This window comes from Emydura macquarii, unplaced genomic scaffold (assembly GCF_026122565.2).
Source record: "Emydura macquarii macquarii isolate MOO-44397 ecotype Brisbane River unplaced genomic scaffold, CSIRO-AGI_Emac_v2 contig_480, whole genome shotgun sequence".
Taxonomy (NCBI): Eukaryota; Metazoa; Chordata; order Testudines; family Chelidae; genus Emydura; species Emydura macquarii.
Window position 1 is genome coordinate 9,362,399 of NW_027130617.1, and position 19,821 is coordinate 9,382,219.

Consider the following 19,821-nt stretch of genomic DNA (forward strand, 5'->3'; position numbering starts at 1 on the left):
TACTATTTCTTATGAGCATTTAATCCAACCTAAATGAAATTAGAATGAGGCATCACATATTTGGAATTAGTAACTAAGATCCTTTCAATATTCTCTTTGGTTCTGACTACACATAGTCATATTCTCTGCTGCAATCTGGCTCTTTTTTTTGCTGTTCAGGTAGTGCAAAGAAGCCAAAAAGCAATGGAATAACCCCCACGCCAGGGCCACCTCCACCTGGAGAAGCCATAGTGGGCCTGGAGGCATAGTCAGTCAGCTCCTACACCCATGTACACTCATTCCTCCCCACCACTCCCAGTGTGAAGGACAGCGAGGGAACATGGCCAGAGCATATTGTACTCCAGGTATCCCTAATATGTAGATTGCCCATTGGGGGCTTTAGCCAGCTGGAGAAGATTTGGGCAATCTCCATTGGAGGAACTCCATTCAGCACAGGACTTTGTTAATATAGGTAAAGCAGGGTATGATCTTATGTGTAGATGGGATGTAGTGCTTTAATCACGTTACAATATTGTGCTACCGCCTTCAAGAGCATGATTAAAAAATGGGTTGATCTGAATTGCACCACAAGACCAAACAATGTTTCAGTTATGTTGGGGAGGGCTGCTTTGTTGTAATCAGGTCCTGCAGTATGATGGAAATGTCACGGTAGACAGGGCAATGTGAATATTGAATATAAATTTCTGGTTTTACATAACTAAAATATCTTTTAGGTTTTACCAGTGTTAGAAGCTATTAATTTAAGAATTCATTGGTACCTTTATTGTCATAAACCTAAAGATTGTGCTGTTTTGTATACAGATGAAATTGTACATTAGCTGTAAGAATGGAAGATAAAGTGACCAGCATCAAAAAGTAGAGAGAGAATTTTTTATAGAATTCCAAAGAGTTAGTAGTTCTTTTTTAATGCAATTTCCAATTTAGCTGAATTCTGAATATAACAATTTGTGGCTTAAACTTACTTCATTAGTATCTTTGGGGAATGTCGTAGGAATAAAATAAAATTTTATCAAAATATTTTCTTGCCCTAACAGGAATATTTAAATCTTTATCTTTGAGAGACTGGCTATGTAATGTGTCTTGATTTTTTTTAGTTTGTTTATATAAATTTTCCTAGAGAGAAGGAGAGAGAGAAAGTTTGCTATTTTAATGGGATCTGTGTTTAGATCATTTATGGGTTCATTGGCCTAGTCTGTGGTTTAAAAAAAACAAAGGCCAATGTTGATATATTTAAACAAATATAAGCATTCTATTAGTTTACTGCCATTGAATATAAAACAACATCCAAAAGCTGAACCACAGTTAACATTCTCTATCTTCCTGCTTCTGGTTTGGAAAGAAGCTTTTACATTGACATTTCTTTATAAGTAACTATCTGCTATTGTTGAATTTATTTTCCTTTTGCAGTGGTGTCAAGTTTAAGTGCACTGCTTTTTCTTTCTGATCTTGTGCTTCTCTGCCCTTTCACTCATAGTGTATGGCAGAGGAGGCCTAGAATTTGTGCTATTAAGAAGGGAGATGGGAGAGCAATAAAGTACATGCCACCCATGTTTTAACTCTAACTACCTGCAAGCACAAAGGGGCCTCAGCCCCCAGCAAACAGTCTTCTAGCAGCCACGTGTTCCAGAACTATAGTGTTTATACTGTATAGACCAGTGGTTCTCAATCTATTTACCATTGTGGGCCACAGTCAGAACTACCTGCATGGCCCTGAGGATGTTACATGGGCCATAGCTGTGTGCTGATTGGGCCACAAGCAGGCCACAGGTTGAGAACCATTGGTATAGACTATATTTTAGTGATGGGATGAAAACAATATAGATGGACAATACAGCTATTTTTTAAAAATTCCATTCTCAGTGAGGCTAGTAAATAATCATATATGAAGCAATACTTCAGTCTTTAGCAAAGAGTTATCAGAGAGCCAAAGTGATCAACAAAAGTGTCTACTTGGTCCTGCTCTTGGACACAAGTCACTCTCAGACAGATCAGTTTTTTCCCACTGTGTCTCTTCTGCTTACCTTAAAATCCTTGGAATCATAGCCAGAGTTTTCAGTACAGTAGTATTCATGATCTGCTTTTCAGATTCCAGACTGGAGCTGAAGTATTCTGGTACATTTGCCAATAGACAGAGACTGCTTTGAACGCTTCCTTTAGCATAAAACAGTTACAGATGACATCAACACCTGTGTAATCTTTCTGCTTTCTTTGACAAGTTCAAGGATTGGAAAGTTTTCTCCCACCTTTTCCCAGTTTTAAATGTAGACACTATTACAAAATTTTAAACATACAGGTCTGACTTTTATGTCCCACACGGGCCCTCAGGCAATCCCAGATCCCAAAAGCAGCTAAGTTTAAAAACTACCACCCAGTCCTTTGAAAGTTCAAACTTTGTTTATTCTTCCTGTTTCTGTCAGGCTCCTTATTTATCCTAGATCTCCATGTCAGTCAAAAGGTGAATAAAAAATATCTTCAGCAGGTGTCTCACACTCAGAGGCTGTTAATTCATTACTTTCATTTTGGGACTTCACACAGAAATTGGAAAAACCATTCATTTTCTTGTACCAAGGGCCACTGTCACAAAACTGCTAACCTGTGTTAACGGTGCTCTTCCACTGCTGGAGAAAAAAGGGAACATAGACCTGCTAGTCACTATAAAGAAAGGCACTGCGAAGACTCTTCCACCTGCTCTTCCCCTCTTGAGCAGGGGGAGGTTTGAAAACCATCCCATTGTGTCATCTTTGCTCTCCTTCATTTGTTCACTAATGCTATTCTTGGGGGGGGAGGGTGCTGATATGCAAATAAAACTGATTTCTCTTCGGAGATGGTGGAACTTTCATTATTTCATTTTCCACTTTTATTAACACTTGCCACTATAATGAGAGAAATAGAGTGGAATGGAACAGAGATAAAGAGAACATGGAATAGAAATTATTTTCTTTAAACATGGACCAGGCCTCCCTTTCATGCAACTCTGTCCCCAAATCATGGTGTTTTTCTTCTCTTCTAATGTGTGTGTATTATCAAAAAGCCCCAGGAAACCTAATAATAAAATGTTAGGGATGCAAAGGATCTGGAGCCCCATTCACACTTCTGAAGTGCTATTGAAAAGGTTTTGTCCAATCTACATTAGCACTTAAACAGCTTTCAGTACGGGCTCACTCTAGCCATCTCCTTTCTGGGGGCGGAGTCCAGGGACACTCCTCCTAGACTGGGAATTTAGGCTGCAATTCCTCTTCCAGTACACTCTGTTCATCTCAGCAAGTCTGACTTTAGTTCAGCACTTGCAGTCTTGTTCTCTCAGGGCCAAGGACAGGTTTAACGAGAGACCAGCCAGCCTTCATAAAGCAAAGTTTTATTTATTCAGAACAAAGCAGTACAGCAAAAACCTTAAAAATAATAAACAGCTTACCTACAGGTCTTAGCTTACCAAGCAGTCATCCATCTTCCACATGAAGACCCTGATAGGAACAAAGTACTTCCACACAGTTTGTCCCACTTGGTCACAGTGTTGTGTCAGTTCTTGGAACATGTGGGAGTGACCTCCCTCCCTAAGTCAAGATGGTCGCTTTTATACAGCTTGAAGTTCTTTGTTTAACACAAACCCCCTCTCCTTAAACCAGATAAAACTACTACATGCCTTTTCCTCCAGTAGCTCTGACTCATCCAGACTTGATACCTACCTTGGGCTTTGCATAAAGGGATACTGTTTAGCTCTCTCCATGGAGCAAGTATACAATCCTCTGCCTGTGAAGATACATATTTATTAGCATTAGAAAAGTCACAGACCTGTTTCCTATTCTCAACTGCCGTGATAGGAAGGAGGGCAGTTGGCCATCCCTTAATTAGGTTGATTTTGTATTATTTATGGCTAAAAACCTTGATGTCCATTGCCTGAGCTCAAGGCAGCTGAAAGAGCATCAGCATCAGATCTAGTGCCAGACCCAGTGGTCCTCAAGAAGGCAAAACTCCCATTGAAACCCTCTATATGTAAACTTCTGAAAGTCTATACACAGATCTCTTCCTGAATCCTAGTATAGTAGTCTCTCTAGTTGAACATTTTCCAGTCAAAAGCTTCCAACTTCCTCTGAAAATGAAATAAAACTAGTAGGAAAGGAATATTCTGACTCATACCAGAGTAATCTTAGCATATGTAATAATGTCAAGTCACCAGCCCATTACTTATCATCCAGCCTTATTGTGAAGGAGATACATACTCATTTCCTAGTTCTTATTCATAAAAACCTGACCATTTTAAAAAATCATGAGCTACTCGCATGTAAATTACGCTGCCTGAAAATTTGCAGGACATTTAAATCAATCAGTAGAGACCAGTTCACCTCCTAAAACTGATTTTATTTTGTGGCAGATTTTTACACATTTTCCATGAAAAAGTAGCAGAATTGGTCCAGTCAGAGCAGCAAGCAATGTCCCCCATGCTGCGAGGAAAATAATATTTTGCACTTCCCTAGCACCTTCCATCTGATACTCTTATAAAATGCTATATAGACATTAATCAACAAAACTTCAGAACTCCTGAGTGACGTAGGTAATTTAGATTAATAAATGGAAGTATAAGAAAGTTAAATGACTTTATATAAGGTGACAGAGCCAGACGTATAATCTAGTTCTCCTGACTCCAAGTCCTGCACCTTCACCATAATCCTGTCTCTCGTGACCTGCAGTGATGGGCATGCTAGCTAAGGATTGCTATTTGGAATATATAATATGTCTATAATGAATCTTCAGACCATCCAAATTTCACCTGCTTCCTTGTTTCATCACCAGTTCAAAAGTCAGCTTGGATTTGTGAAAAGGTTTTTGAGCTTTTACATCAGTTTCTAGAGTGGATCTGAACTCAATTTTAAGTAAATTTGTGATGAATTATGGTTTCATGCTGCCACAAGGCAAAATTCAGTGGTTATGACCTAATTTTCTGCGAGTTCTTTAGGTTCGCTGAAACTTGAAATTCAAGGGCTGAGAATGTACATAGATCAAAACTGTTGAAAAACGTTGCAATTAAACCCTGTAAACCAGGGGTGGGGAACGTCCGGCCCGCGGGCCGTATAAGGCCCGCGAAATCATTTGGTCTGGCCCTGGCAAGGCAACCGCAGGGGGGAATTTGGTGGCGGAGCGGTTTCACGGCGGTGGCGGGGTTCCAAGGGGGGGGGGGCAGTGCCCGCCGCCGAAACCTTGCTGCCGTTTGCCCCTTTTCGGCGGCAGGGTTTCCGGCGGGGGGGAATTCGGCGGCGGAATCGGCCCGCGACTGATGTTATAAATATCCAAATGGCCCTTGGAAGAAAAAAGGTTCCCCACCCCTGCTGTAAACCAACACTGGCAAATTTCAAACAGCTCTACTGGCTAGGCTAGAGAAAAGTAGTATATTCTACATGTTTAGCATTTCACTTCTGAATAGTATATTAGAATCTAGTATATTGGCAACAATCTTATCATTGTCCACGTCTTTTCCTGGTAGTGGTTTCTATTAAATTTTAAACTCTAGAGATAAGATTCTTAGTGATGTAATTGGAGCCAATGGAGTTACACCAGTTTAAACGAGTTAAAAATTTGTTACACAGGGTCCAGTTTTATTCAACACCCATGGTGATTTTTGAGGAAATCTGGTGGATTTTGGCTAGGAGCCACTGGCTAAGTCTCTGTGGATATGCCTACACAGCAATTGGGTCAGCTGACTTGGGCTTGGGCGGAGAGGCTGTAAAATTGCTGTGTAGACGTTCAGGTTCAGGCTCCCAGAGTCCCATTGCTCAGTCTCCAATCTGAGCCCAAATGTCTACACAGCAATTTTTCAACCCAGTGAGCCTCGGTCAGCTGACCTGGGCCAGCTGCAGGTGTTTAATTGCTGTGTAGATGTACCGTGTGAGTACCTTCTTTACTATTTTTTTTAATTGGGCCTGTGCCCTTATTACTCTTTTTATTGGGGGAGGAGGGGAGAAAGAGGTGTATGCATCCAGTTGAAAGGTTTATTTTCACTTTTTATTTTTTAACCTTAGAAATATCAGAAATGTCAAGTCTGGTCTTCATTGTTTTTGCTGAAGGACCATCTGGATGCCTCAAAGCAGATTTATTGTGAACCAGTGCTCATCTTAGTGCAGGGGGTGAATGTAACCAATATTTAATAAAGGCTTTCTTTTCCCAAAATGTTAGTCAGTGGAGTTAAATAGATGGTAACAGAAAAAAAGTTTTAAACAGTTTTATTAAAAATCCCTTCCTTTCTCAGAAACTCATCTTTCACTTTCTTGAATCATGATATTATCCTTTCACTAATTCTTGGTGACTGTAGAATCTTCCAGAGTGGACAATATCTATCTGAATTTCTAATATAAAAAACAAACAAGCAGAAAAAGAACCCTTACAAAATGTAGGCCTTCTTTATACATATCATAAAGAAGTGCAAAATTACACAATCCCCCTTGTTTCTTCCTCCTCTGCATGTCACCTTGAAAAGGTATTTTTTCTGATCGTGGTTCTTTTTATTTGCCTGGTGACTTAGTGGCTGTGATCTGTATCACCCTGCCAGAGATCAACTTCCATTTCCAGCCCAAGTTGTCTGGTTTTGGTTATGATTCCAAAAGGGTTTCTTCATCTATTAGCTTAGTTTTAAAGAGAGGGTAGTATCAGTATTATCTAGAAAGATAGCTAGATGAAGATGATGGGATCTATGTGCCATCCAACTGTATGGCAAGGATTGCTGTGTGTAAGCCCCAGTTGTAGTTGTAGGTCTTGCCCCTAGCAAAACTGTAGACATTGGACTGTAGATTGTAGACACTGTAGACAAAGTATCATTTGAGTAACTTTGTTCTTCTATATATTTTCAAAGGTCTGGTGCATGCTTAATGTTAGGCTGACATAGCTACATTACTCAGGTGTGAAAAATCCACGTCCCTAATGATGTAGCGATGCTGTCCTACACCCAGCGCAAGTGCAGCTAGGTCAACAGAAAAATGCTTCAATCAATCTAGCTACCATTGTTTTGGGAGGTGGTGGTCCTACATTGATGGAAAAAGCCCTTCTATTGCTGTAGGCTGTGTCTATACTGTGGGGTTATGCCAGCATAGCTACGGCACCATAGCTGTGATAATATAGTCCCTGTAGCATAGACAAGCCCATAGTCTCCCCTGTTTGTCTCTTTCTGGCATGTATATTGTTTGTTTCATGAGCTATGTGACAATACTAGCAGTGAGCATGTCATAGAACTGCTCAGGCCTGTAACTAGGTAAACAAAAGTGAGGATGTTTTGGGAAGGCAATAAAAACATAAACAGGGTTGGACTCCTCCCCCAGAAAACTGTGAAATGTCAGGTGCAATCTTCTATGTTTTAAAAGGTTTTAGACAAACAAAATCAAAACCCAAAGAAGGAAGCCTACCTACAATTTATTTGGAATTGTAGGAAACCTTGTCAGTGACAAATTATATGCTGTTAAAACACCAATAAACATGTATTAAAAACTTTGGGCTCAGAAACACTCATGTAGTTCACAAAGTCAATGTGAGTGTTTCAGTTGACTTCAGTGGGCTTTAGATAACACCTTTAATCTCTCTCTCCATGGTTTTCTGTGCCTCTGCCCCATTCTCCTTCTGCTTCACTCTTTCCTTCCATAATCCCCCTTCCTTTATCAAACACAGCTCTCTTTCTTCACCTTTTCTGAGTTATATTAGTTCCCCTGGCTCCCTTCTGCTTTCTATTCCCTGTCTACTCCTTCCTGTTCTTTTTTTCCCCATGCCCTCTTTAGCCCCTTGTTCAGCCTTTCTTCTCTCACTCCTACACTATATTCCAGTCACTCTCCCCACGCTTCCTTATTCTTTTCTCTTGCTGTAGCTGAGGCTCCCATACCTTTCTTGCCTCCCCCATATTTCTTTTCCATTCTCCCACAGCTCCATCAATGCAGCCACGTGCCTCAGCCATCATCTCTTGCTATAAAAGTCTGTAATGTATTATTTTTACCTGTAAATGTCTTAGGGTCTGCCTGGGCGTGGGTTATTTTGTTCACTGGCATTATTAGTGAGATGGATTCCAGTATCTTTAGAATCTTTATTTTTAAGATCAGGTGTTTATCTAAAAATAAAAAGAAAAGTAAACTCCTTGGGCCAAATTCATCCAGTTGAAGTCAATAGAGTTACACTCTGTTACACCAGGCAAGAATACTCTGACTGAGGCTCACAAGCCACAAGCGGTTCTATAATGTGTCTCCGGGGGCTCTTTGGAGCAAATGATATTAGAATAATGTTTAATTTAATTATTAATCAATCTAAGTTATTAATCAATCAGAATGCTTTTACTATGTTATTAACCAATTGTAGTTGATGATAAAATAATACTTGGTCAGTCATTTTTCTGTGAGAATAACATATATATATATATATACACACACACACACACACACTCTAAATATTTCTCATCATACTGCTTAAATATGAATAGATAGTACTATAGTAAATGAAACAATGAATTCACACTCCTGTGGCTCTTTTGGGTAATGCTGATCGCTCATTTGGCTCCTGAACACTGAGGTCTGAGTATCATGGCACCAGAGTTTAGTTTAGTGCACTTGTTTTAGAGATGTAGTTCTGTGTTGTGTTCAGATCAAAAGTTCGACCAAGATCTGAATTTACCAAAAGTTCAGGAGGAAGGTGGGCAGGGGTGAATCCTGTGTCTCAACTCAGGTCCATCTCTAATTTCTTCTTTTTAAAGGAAGTTGTATGGTCAGCAAACAGCAGCGGCTTTATTTTGATTTTGAAGCTATTCACTCATCCCTAGCAGAAGCCTGACAGAAAAGATATGACCAATAGCAGCAAAACCTTCTGGTTTTTCCCAGTACCAGATCAGACCATTGCTCCATTCACTTCAGAATCTTGCCTCTGGCTGCAACCACTGCCTGATGCTTTATCAGAAGGAGTATTTCTCCATAATGCATCTGGCCAGTTGTGCATTAAGGGGATGGGAACCTTCCAGTGCCTTTTGGAGCCATTCAGTTTACATTTTGAAGGATTAGATTTTGGTTAATTCGGGTTAAAAGCACTGCACTGTGTGCTGCTAAAATGTAAAGAGGAAACCATCCATTTAAAAAAAAATTATCCTGTTCATACCTTTTATTACCTATTACAAACTACACCTCAAATGACTATAACTTTAAAAGATTAGAGAAAAATGGCTTTGTTTCCAGTCTGTTTACTTTGTGCATTTAAGAGCATTGTGTATAATCGATTTCAACAGTTTTCCCTGTTGCTTGTGTGAGTTTTTTCCACAGGGAAAGGGGAGGAGAAGTGTTGTTTTAAACAGGAAAATATGATTGTAAAGCTATCACAATTGGCCAAGGGACTGAGTGGTAAGTGTTGTACCTGACCCTACATTTAACTCACTTTTGGAAATAAAGTAGATCTTTTAATGCAATTAAAGGATCTTTTTTCCCCATAGCTTAACAGTGGGATAACTTCTTTCATTTTTGTTTTTTAGGATTTATTTTAAAATTTTACCATAAAATGAGGAAATGAAACCACAGTTTGAAAATAATAACCTCAGCAGCCTGCACTGACAAAAAAACAAAGAAACAAAAAACCCAAACAACACCAATAACCCCTACAAACAGAAACTGAGTCAACTCTTAGGCCTTGTCTACATTAGAAAATGTTGTCAACACAAGTTACAGCGATGATCAAAAAGTGCTATAATTATAATGTTTGTGCCTGTCCACACAGCACTCATTTGTCGCCGAAGCACATGCACAGTTGTTGCTCCAGCATCGACTGAGAGCAATGCACTGTGGGAAGCTATCCCACTGTGCAACTTGCCACCTTGTGCTGCTAGGAGTTGTGGGAAGGTGGAGAGGATCACAGTGCATCATAGGTGCGGGTTCAACATCCCATGATGCAGTGATTTCCGTCCCATCATTCCTTGGGTTTCCGACTGCATTTTGTGGTATTTTTCAACAGCCCCAGTTTCCTGTGCATCCGCTATCTCTATCAGAAAGGATGGATCCTGCACTGCTCTCCACACTTCACAGCTGCTCATGCAGAATATCATGAGCTCCCAGCTGGAACAGGAGACCGAGGTGCCTGACCTACTGTGTGCCATGCTAACAAACAGCACCGGATTACTGTTTGCATTCACGGAGCACCTGCACACTGTGCAACGCCACTTTTGGGCTCATGCAACAAGCATTGATTGGTGGGATCACAGGTCTGGGATGACAAGCAGCGGCTGCAGAATTTTTGAATGCACAAAGCCACCTTCATGGAACTCTGTGCCGAGCTCAACCCTGCCCTGTGGCACAAGGACACCAGAATGAGAGCTGCCCTCTGAGTGGAGAAGCATGTGGCGATTGCTGTGTGGAAGCTGGCAACTCCAGACAGCTAGCAGTTGGTCACTAATCAGTTTGGAGTCTGGAAGTCCACCATTGGAGCTGTATTATCACAAGTGGGCAGGGCCATTAATCACATTCTGCTACAAAGGACTGTGAGTCTTGGAAATGTGTGTGAAATAGCGGATGGCTTCTCAGTGATGAGATTCTCTAACTGTGGTGGGGAGATGGATGGTACGCATATTCCAATTTTGGCCCTGAACTATTTTGCGACGAAGTACACCAATAGAAAGGGGTACTTCTCTATGGTACTGTGGGTGCTTGCAGATCTCTGTGCGTGTTTCACTTACATCAACGCGGATTGGTCAGGGAAGGTGCATGACACATGCATCTTCAGAAACACTGGCCTGTACAGAGAGCTGCAAGCAGGGACTTTCTTTTCTGACAAAACGATTCCAGTGGGGGTTGTTGAAATGCCCTTAGTGATCCCAAGAGACCCCCAGCCTACCCCTTACTGCTATGGCTCATGAAGCCTTACATGGGCAACCTGGATAGCAGTAAGGAGTGCTTCAATAGTAGGTTGTGCAGGTGCAAAATGACCACTGAATGTGCATTTGGAAGATTCAAAGCTCGCTGTCAATGCCTTTATGGCAGGTTAGACCTAAATGAAGAAAATATTCCCATGGTTATAGCCACCTGCTGTGTGCTCCATAATACTTGTGAAGTTAAGGGTGAAAGGTTTCCCCTTGGGTGGAGCCCAGAGGCGGATTGCCTTGCAGCTGACTATGAACAGCCAGATGTCAGGGCTATTAGAGGGGCACAACGGGGTCATTCAAATCAGGGAGGCCTTGAGGAGCTATTTTGACAATGAGCTCCAATAAGGTGTCTTTGTAAACAACACTGTGCCATGCTATGACTGCTATCCAGCTTGCACTGTGTATTAATGTGAGCTGCAATCACTGTGTGCGAGAGACAAAGATTGCTTATTCATCACAGAGTATGTCTTTATTAAATAACTTATTCACAACGCACACAAACAGCTGGGCTGGAGGGGAAAAAAACAGTGAGGGGCAGTGTGAGCTATGACAGCTGGTTATAAGTCCAACTATCATTCTGGAAGCAGTCTGAAGGTGCAGAGTGAACGGGATACCAAGACGAGCTGGGAGTTTGATAGGAATGTGAGTTTGGGGAGGGCATGGAAAGCAGTTCTGTATTGCCTGCAAGAGGGGAGCGAGCATGCATGAATTCAGTCTGCAACGTTATTAGTCACTTTAGCAGCTCCGTTTGATCCTCCATGTCTTTTATCATGCGCTCATGACTGCTATCACTCTCTTCTGGTTTTCCCTCTTCTGCCTATCAATTTTTTTATTTTCAGATACATGCCCTTTTTTCTTTATTTTCCATTTCAGAGGTTCGGAGGAGTTCTTGGAACATCTCCTCTTTGCTTCTCCATGGTCATTTTCTTATCAGCCACAGGCACTCAGTAGGTGTGGAGGGATTTCCCCTCAAGTGCACAATGAACAATTAACAGAAGCATGATTGTCAGTGCTCCACATCGTCCTCCAACTCGACTTCCTTGTCCATGACTTCTTCATTGGGGTTGACTCCGGTTTCTGCTGTCTCTGGGCCTGCGAAAATATCTACAGGTCTCTTGGCGGTGGAGGTGGGGCTGCTGCCAAGGATGGCTTTCAGCTCCTTACCGAAATGGCAGGTCGTTGACTGTGCACCAGAGCGATGGTTTGACTCCCTAGATTTTTGGTACCCTTGCTGCAACTCCTTGATTTTCACACGGCACTGCTGCATGTCCTGTTCATACCCCTTCTCATCCATTAAATGAGAAATTTGACCATATGTATTGAAGTTCCTTTGGCTGAGTGGAGCTGGAACTGCACAGCTTCTTCTTCCCAAATGCTGATCAGATTCAGAAGTTCCAGTGTGCTCCTAGCGGGAGAGCATTTGGTGCTTGGAGATGCTATGATCAGATGAGATGAGATGTGAGCTATTCACAGCAACAAAGCAGGGAGTGGAATTTCAAAAATTCCCAGGACTTTAAAGGGGGACAGATGGCTGCATCAAACTGATGGCCAGAGTGGTCACTCAGAATGGGCATTGTGGGATACTTCCTGGAGGCCATTTACCACAACATAACCAAGCACGGTGTCTACACTGACATTTTGTCACTAAAAATTTGGTGCAAAAAGCTCTCTGTGCCTCTTGTTGAGGTGGTTTTATTTTGTCGCAAAATCAGGGGAGTTGGGTTGGCAAGTGGGGGGGCAGGTGGTTGCCGTGTGTACACCACTACCATTTTGGCACAAAAAGCTGATTTTGGTTGACAAAAGTCTGTAGTTTAGACCAGGTCTCAGAACACTGAGGAGACTGTCCTGAAGGGGATTCTCATGTATGCGCTGTCTTTCAGCACAAGCACCCGATCTGATCTTAACCCTTCTGCAACCCATTCAGCACCCTATCTTCCCTTCTTTCCAGCTTTGGGGGGCTTGGCAACTCCTTCCCCATCCTGACCCTCTCTTCTTCTTAGAGGAATTCTACTCCCTACCCCAATAGCAAAGCTCCCTTTTCTGACTTCCACCGAGCTCTCAAGCTCTCTTGCTTTTGTTCTCTCTTCAGAAGAACACTCAGTCCCAGCCTCCTCCTTTTTTTCCCCACACCTGTAAAGCACTTGTTCTCAGTTAAAGGGTCTTGATGGGATAAGAAATTACCTTAGGCTCCATCTATGCTCCAGATTTAGGTCCATGGTTTTTTACTATCTTGATAAGTTTCACTTTAGATTTCATTATGTTGTGAAGTGATTTAAATGTAACGTTTAATCCAATTTTAGATAGTTCTGATTGGAGACAGATAAATATTCAGGATAATGCATAAAAAATAAGCTGCAAGAGTTAGGTTATTCTTGATTCCTGGCAGGAATTAAATCCACTATCCAGGGATTTCACCTTCTCCAGGTATACACTATGACTGATTATATTCTAATCTTGTCCCTGTTATAAATTGATACTGGCTGATTGATTTGAAGTGAGCGTGTTCCACTTTCTGCTACGTCTGGTGCGGCACAGAGGCCCTGGAAAATGATTGCCATTTAGATAGTTTAAGGCAAGGCCACAACATAGTTTGAAATCAATGTAAATGAAGGAAACTCTAACAACATTATATGGAAAGCTTATAAAGTAGTTAAAGAAGAAAGCTCATTAGAATTGCTTCTGGGAAGAAGGGAGAAAGACAATGGGAGGGGTAGCCTTCAGATTGAAATAAAAAATTTAGAAATAGCGCATACATTTTTTTTTTTTTTTTTTTTTTTAAACCACCATTAGTGGTCAATTAAATATTATTCTATCTGTTAAGGTGGAGACAGCTCTTCACAGACTGCTACAACATTATTAGGAAAACAGTAATAAATTCCTTAGATTTGTGATTTATAAACTACGACCAAAGAAAGAAAAATAACAATATTAGCCAACCTGTTCTGGATAACTGAAGACACAGCAACGAAGGATCAACATCTAACAAAGGAGAAACACAGGAACATTGACTTGGAAAAGTGAAGGGATTGCATATGGGATGTTGGCATAACCTTGACAAATGTAGCAATTCCAGGATGACAGATGATGTGCCTACCTAAGCAGTGGGTAGGATGAGGAGTGATGTGCAGTTCCAGGATAAGGGGTGATGTGCAGCTAAACAGTTTAGGTCTGGGATGGATTTGAAGCTGCCCATAATAATTTGAGTACTATATGATCTATATGCTTGTTTGATTGTTATAAAAGGTTTATTGTAAAACATGAGGTTAATTCAAGAAGCATGTTACACATATGCAGCAAAGAGTATAATGGCATCGTAGAGCTGTCTATCCAGCAACACTAGGAATAGTGAAAGAGCCATTGGCTTTCAAGTTCCACCTCTGGACAGGCTGCTGAACTCACCAGGTGGGTTTTGGACAGCAGGATAAAGAAGACTCAGGAAGCTGAGAACAAAAGCTTTTGGCTGGATTTAGAGAGAGGTCCTCAAGGTTATGGGGAGAGAGAACAGGGAACAGACTGAGACTCAGAGATTAGGAGTTTGGGGGAAGATAGACCTGCCTAGGACCCTAGGTAACCTAGGCAAACATGCAGACCTGTCGTTTTAAAAATCCTCTTTCTCTTTTTTGCTTTGTTCTGTGGTTAAATAAATAGTACTTTGGTTTATGAAAGCTGTTTTGTGTCTCTGTAATCACTGGTCACAAGCTCATGAAGGGAAGAAGCATAGATACAGAATCCAGTCAGACCTGCTGACTGATTAGCATGGTTGATACACAGGGTTCTGTAGTTTAGGTCCTCATCTGACAGTGGGAGAATTGCATGATTCCCGAGCCCCGCTATGTGGGACTGGCCTAAGTCTCCCAGTGTCACCTCTTGTGCTCCTCCATCCCCTGGCATCGCCACTTGCCTGTAGGGGGAGTTCAACCCACAGTTTGAAAGCCTCTGTGGGGTGATCACATGCCCCCCACACACTATGAACCGTTATGCGTCACCTCTGGAAGACATGTTGCTGTGTTATGAAGAGACTAGTGTTGGAAGTGAAGTACAGGAGGAGGCTGCAGTGATCAAGGCATGAAATAAGTGATTAGGCAGAGTGGGAGTGGAGCTAGTGATGGCTTCAGGTGACCTTGAATGGAATGTGGTGGCAGATGAACTCACAGGTGCAAGGTGCAAAGGCATTCCCTAAATGTGAGGAGGACACATCTGAGATTAAACAAGAAGTAAAAGGGATGCTAGTTTGAGAGAGGAGATGAATGAGCTGTGTATATGTACCAGTCCAGATGCAGTGCATTGGATTGGCACAGCAGGTAAGATAAATGATTGGAGGGACACAACATTTCTGTCTACTTGGGGCTGCCTGATCTCTGCATGTATTGCTTTTCTCAATGTAAATGAGCCCTTAACATTAATTCAGAGAGGAAAAGAGCTGTTTGTTTATTGCACCCCACACCTGCTGTTTCAATTGGTCATGGACATTTACAGGTATGTGGGCTTTTGTCTCAGTGAATACACTTTACACTGCAAACTAGTTGCACCCATGTCTGAATATGAGCAAAACTAGCTGCTAATATAATTAAATGATCTGGGAGTGAAGTGACTGTAGCCATCTAGATTGCCCACAAAAGGCTGAATTTAAGACGTGATGATATTTTACATGGAGAAGCTAAAGTTCTCAAACCCCTGGAAAAGGGCAACGGGAGTTCACCGCCTGTAAATGGCATTTATGGAGGGGGTTCAGGGAGATTCAGCCTGAATAGTCTAGGCAGGGGTGTGGCTGGAAGGCAGTAAATCACCGCTTGAGTGCTGGCTTGCTTGTGTGGCTCTCGCTCAGAGCTGAGTCTGCAGCTGCCTGAGCTGTTGCAGGCAGCGCACAGCGCTCTAGGCTGTTTGATTAGAACTTCAAAAGCCTAGAAACATTCTGTTCAATCAAAGTGGTTCTGGTTTAGCTGTGAGATCTGACTCAGAGCCGCCAGTGTCTGTTTACCTCCCCGAACCGATCTGGCTCCGAGATGAAGGGTATACTGCACTAATCTGAAAGCGTACACGTACTCTTCAGAGAGGTGAGTGACTCCCTGTTACTTGTCTAACTTCTTATTATGCAATTACTATGCAGAGGGACAAGTGACTGAACCTTTAAAGGCTTCACACCGCTATTTTTCTCTGTACTTTTGCTATACCCGTAATGATCAAATTATTCGTCTGGGCTGCTTGTAGGAGACTTTAATGTAGAGGTTTTTGGTCTACTTAATGAACAGTCATTGACTATATGATAAATTGTTATGGTCTTAAAAGATGTTACTATGGAAATGGTGATGCACTGGAATTTGCCCATAAATATCCTAACTAATTTACTTTGAACAGACTGGGCTGGCGTTTGGGTCTTGAATATACAGATGATCAGTGAGCTTTGTTAAAAATATGCTGGTGTGTGTGAGGGGGAAAAAAGATATTTGTTCTAATAGTTTGGTGTGGTGTTCCTTGTTTACCATGTTTTGCCCTGATTGCTTTATCAAAGGAGGCTCAGCTGCTTTGGAAATTAATTGAATGAGGCTCAGCTGGAGGTAGAACATTTCGAGGAGACAAACTTCAACTAATCTCTTGGAAAGCTAGCAAAGAAAGAAGTAAGTAGCCTGCCATGTAACTGTGTTGACAACATTGTTCTTTTTCTTTGTTGGATGAGGAATGAATAGCTGGTTGTATTTGTCTCCCAGGGGGAGGGGGAGAAAGGAGAAATGCTCAGATCTGACTCATCCTAAACTCTTTGATAGAGCTGAACTAAATCTGGTCACGATTTTAGACGTTTAGAGGTTTGCAGCGTTTGAGAGGAAGAAATTTCTGAGTTTAGATGTAAGGGGGATGAGCTCAGTGGAAATTATTTAAATACAGAATCAAAGATAGATATTTAATTGTGGTTATTATTTTAAAAGTCAGAAGCAGCTGGTGCGTTCAGGCTCTTCCACACAGCACACAAAAGAAAGACACAATGTTGAATGTTAAATCTCAAATGATGAGATTTGTTATTGGTTACATAAATTTCCTTTGTTTCAGGAGGAGCACATATCAAGATGCTCCTTCCTGTCCTGATCAGTATCCTGTTACATACTGTCTGTCTTTTATTAATAATACAAGATAGAAGAGTTGTATGTTTATTATTGGAAAGATCTCTAGCTAAAATAGTTAATGTGGATATGCCTGGTAACTTGGAGAAATCATGGGAACAGAACAGTGTGATAATAAATGGCAGCCCCCAGGCCAAAAAGAGGGAAGGTCTGTATGTCTGTTTCTGTCTTCACAGAGGAGAAATAGTGATTTTTTTTTCATTTAAAGAACTAGCTGAAAAATACTTAGATTGGACTGCTATTTTATCTGCAGGAATGGAGAGAAGACATCATTGCAAGGAGGATCCAGGATATTTTTTTATTCCCAGTCAAGGGTTTTTCTTGGCTGATCTGCTATTCAAGATCAATGAGCAGTTGCACTGCCTGGCTCTAATTTCATATTACCTTAACCTGGGCCTGTAAATTTTTCAAGGAATTGTGTAGCATGAACAAAGGGCCAAATGATGAGATGCTTACTAAGTTTTTTTTACTGAGTCCTAGTTAGTAATAAGAATAATTTATGTTTAGCTTTCATATAGGTTTCTTAATTCATAGCTCTCAAGGCATTTTATAAATGGGGAAACTGAGGAACAGAGGTGAAATGACACATCCAAGTCAAATAAGAGCATGTCATGGCAGAGCTGGGGATAGAACCTTGGTCTCCTGATTTAGGCAAATGGAATTAAGGACTTTTTTTTTTAAAACAATTATATGCTTGACTTCATTGCAATTTGAGGGCACTCAGCACTTTCTGGGAGAGGTTCAGATTTTCAGAACCTTGAAGAATGAGCTTCGAAGTAAGGACATTAGAATTTGGCTACGAAATCATCATAGAAACATTCCAATGATTTAGTAGAGTTTTTGCGCTTGACAAAATGCATTTTTAATTGTGTAGATTTTGATGAAAACTAGATTGTTTGATCATATTAGCAATTTAAATGGTAATATGATCAAACAAAGAACACCTAACATTGAAGTATTAGAAATATTTATGCAAACATTAATTTTTAAACAGTCAAAATTAAGTTGGGGGCAGTTATTGTATATCTAATGAAATGATGTGATAAAAAGACTGATCTGAAATGTTACTGACAAACAGTGGAGGATTTGTTCAGTAACTTTTCTCAAAAGTGAGTTAAAAATCCAGTATGAAACATAGCCTAGCCCAGTTTTAGTTTAATATTCAAATATACCTTGTTTGTATGCTTCCAATGACTCAGAGCAATGGTTATAAAAAAAACTGTTCAAATAGGTTGAGACCTTTATTATAATATAGGATAAGGATTAATCAGCATTTTATAAAAATTCTAAGTACATTTGACAGCATTTCAGGAGCGTTTCAAAGCTCTGGTCTGTCTGTAATCTCATGTCTTTTGATGCTTGGCAGACTCTGGCTTGTCACTGATAGAGGTTTAGGCCCTTTGAACTCTTACATGTACTCTCCCGCACTTACCCCCTTTATCATATCAGGTTGTGGATTCCCCAAACCTTAGTATTCTTTTCAAAGTCTTTAGGCTAGTTTGCCATAGAGGGTACAGTACCAATTAATTTTATAACACCTGTATCAAAGGCTGTTAGCATGCAGGGATTTTTTTTTAATCCCAGATAATTTTATAGAAGCACTTCTTGGTCCAGGAATACTTGTTTTGATTTTAACTATTTTCTTGGCTACTTTGATCATCAAGCCCTTTAGCACCCATCAACCCTTAACCAGGGGGCGGGGCTACTCGGGGAGAATCAGGGTTTAAAAAGCCTGTTCCTAAGAGGGAGTTCAGTTCTCCAGGTGAAGGACAAGTGAATATGTGAGGCTTGGGGTGAGTTTGTTGTCTGTAGTGTGTCTGTATGGTGTGCTTGCTGCTTGACTGAAGTACATTGTGTGGTCTGTTTGTTTGGGGGACCACGTGCTGATCCTAGCAGCCTGCTAGGCAAGGCTGAGAGCTTCTTAATGAGGCTTTGGCCCTCAAACCCACTCCTACTTGACTAGAGCCACTAACATGAGTTTTGTGTGGGAATTTAGAAGGGGAGTGGGGAGGTAGATACACTTCATTAATGTTCTGTAAATTAAGACAATAACCCTGTCCCCCGATAAACAAACAGTAATAAAACAAAGAGCTGCAGGGGTAAAAAGAGAATGAAGGCAGAAGTCCAGCAACAGAGTGAGAGCTATCCAGTTTATTGTGCTGATTGCAATGTGGATGATTACCTGCCCGTGGATGGTTACTGCCCTAGTGGCAGGTAGCGTATGTGTGCATTCAGTGCAAGGAGCTGGTGACCTCAGGGTCCGCATACGGGCTTTGGAGACTAGGGTAGCTGAACTGGAGTAGCTAAGGGAGACAGAGAGATACATAGATGAGACTTTCTGGGACACAGTAGAATGGTCCCACCTCTGGTCTGACAGCCTCTTTACTGTTGAGGAGGATGAAAGTCTCTGGAAATGAGAACATCAAACTGGAGCAGAGGGAAATGTTCCCATAGTTGGGAACCTCCTTCCGGATGATCTCAGTGTCAGAGGATACCATGACGATACCTCTCTGGGGGAGGGAAGGCCAGTTATTAGGAAAAGACAAGTAATGGTAATGGGGGACTTGATCATTAGAAACATAGATAGCTGGGTTTGTGATGACCGGGAGAAACACATGGTGACTTACCTGCCAGGTGCAAAGTCTCAAGACAATGTCTCAAGACATCTAGACAGATTGATGTGTAGTGCTGGTGAGGAGTCAGTGGTTGTGGGTATGTGTAGGTACCAATGACATAGGAAAGGATAGGAGTGAGATCCTGGAGGCCAAATTTAGGCTACTAGGTAAGAGATTGAAGTCCAGGACCTCCATGGTAGTATTCACTGCAAAGCTTCCAGTTCCATGCGCAGGGCCAGTT

General features: G+C 41.4%; 1 protein-coding gene across 5 annotated transcripts in view; it reads left to right on the top strand.

The window, feature by feature from the left end:
• BCAR3 (BCAR3 adaptor protein, NSP family member) overlaps positions 1–19,821 on the top strand; it is a 164,921-nt gene that overhangs the window by 59,671 nt on the left and 85,429 nt on the right. The window contains exons 1-2 of one of the 5 annotated variants that reach the window (XM_067538445.1): positions 15,702–15,906; positions 16,362–16,467. The exons of 2 other annotated variants lie outside the window; for them this stretch is intronic. The gene's annotated coding sequence lies outside the window, so the exon portion shown is untranslated. Of the gene's footprint in view, positions 1–15,701; positions 15,907–16,361; positions 16,468–19,821 lie in introns of those variants that run through there. 2 more of the 5 variants (XM_067538446.1, XM_067538447.1) reach the window with 2 other exon arrangements.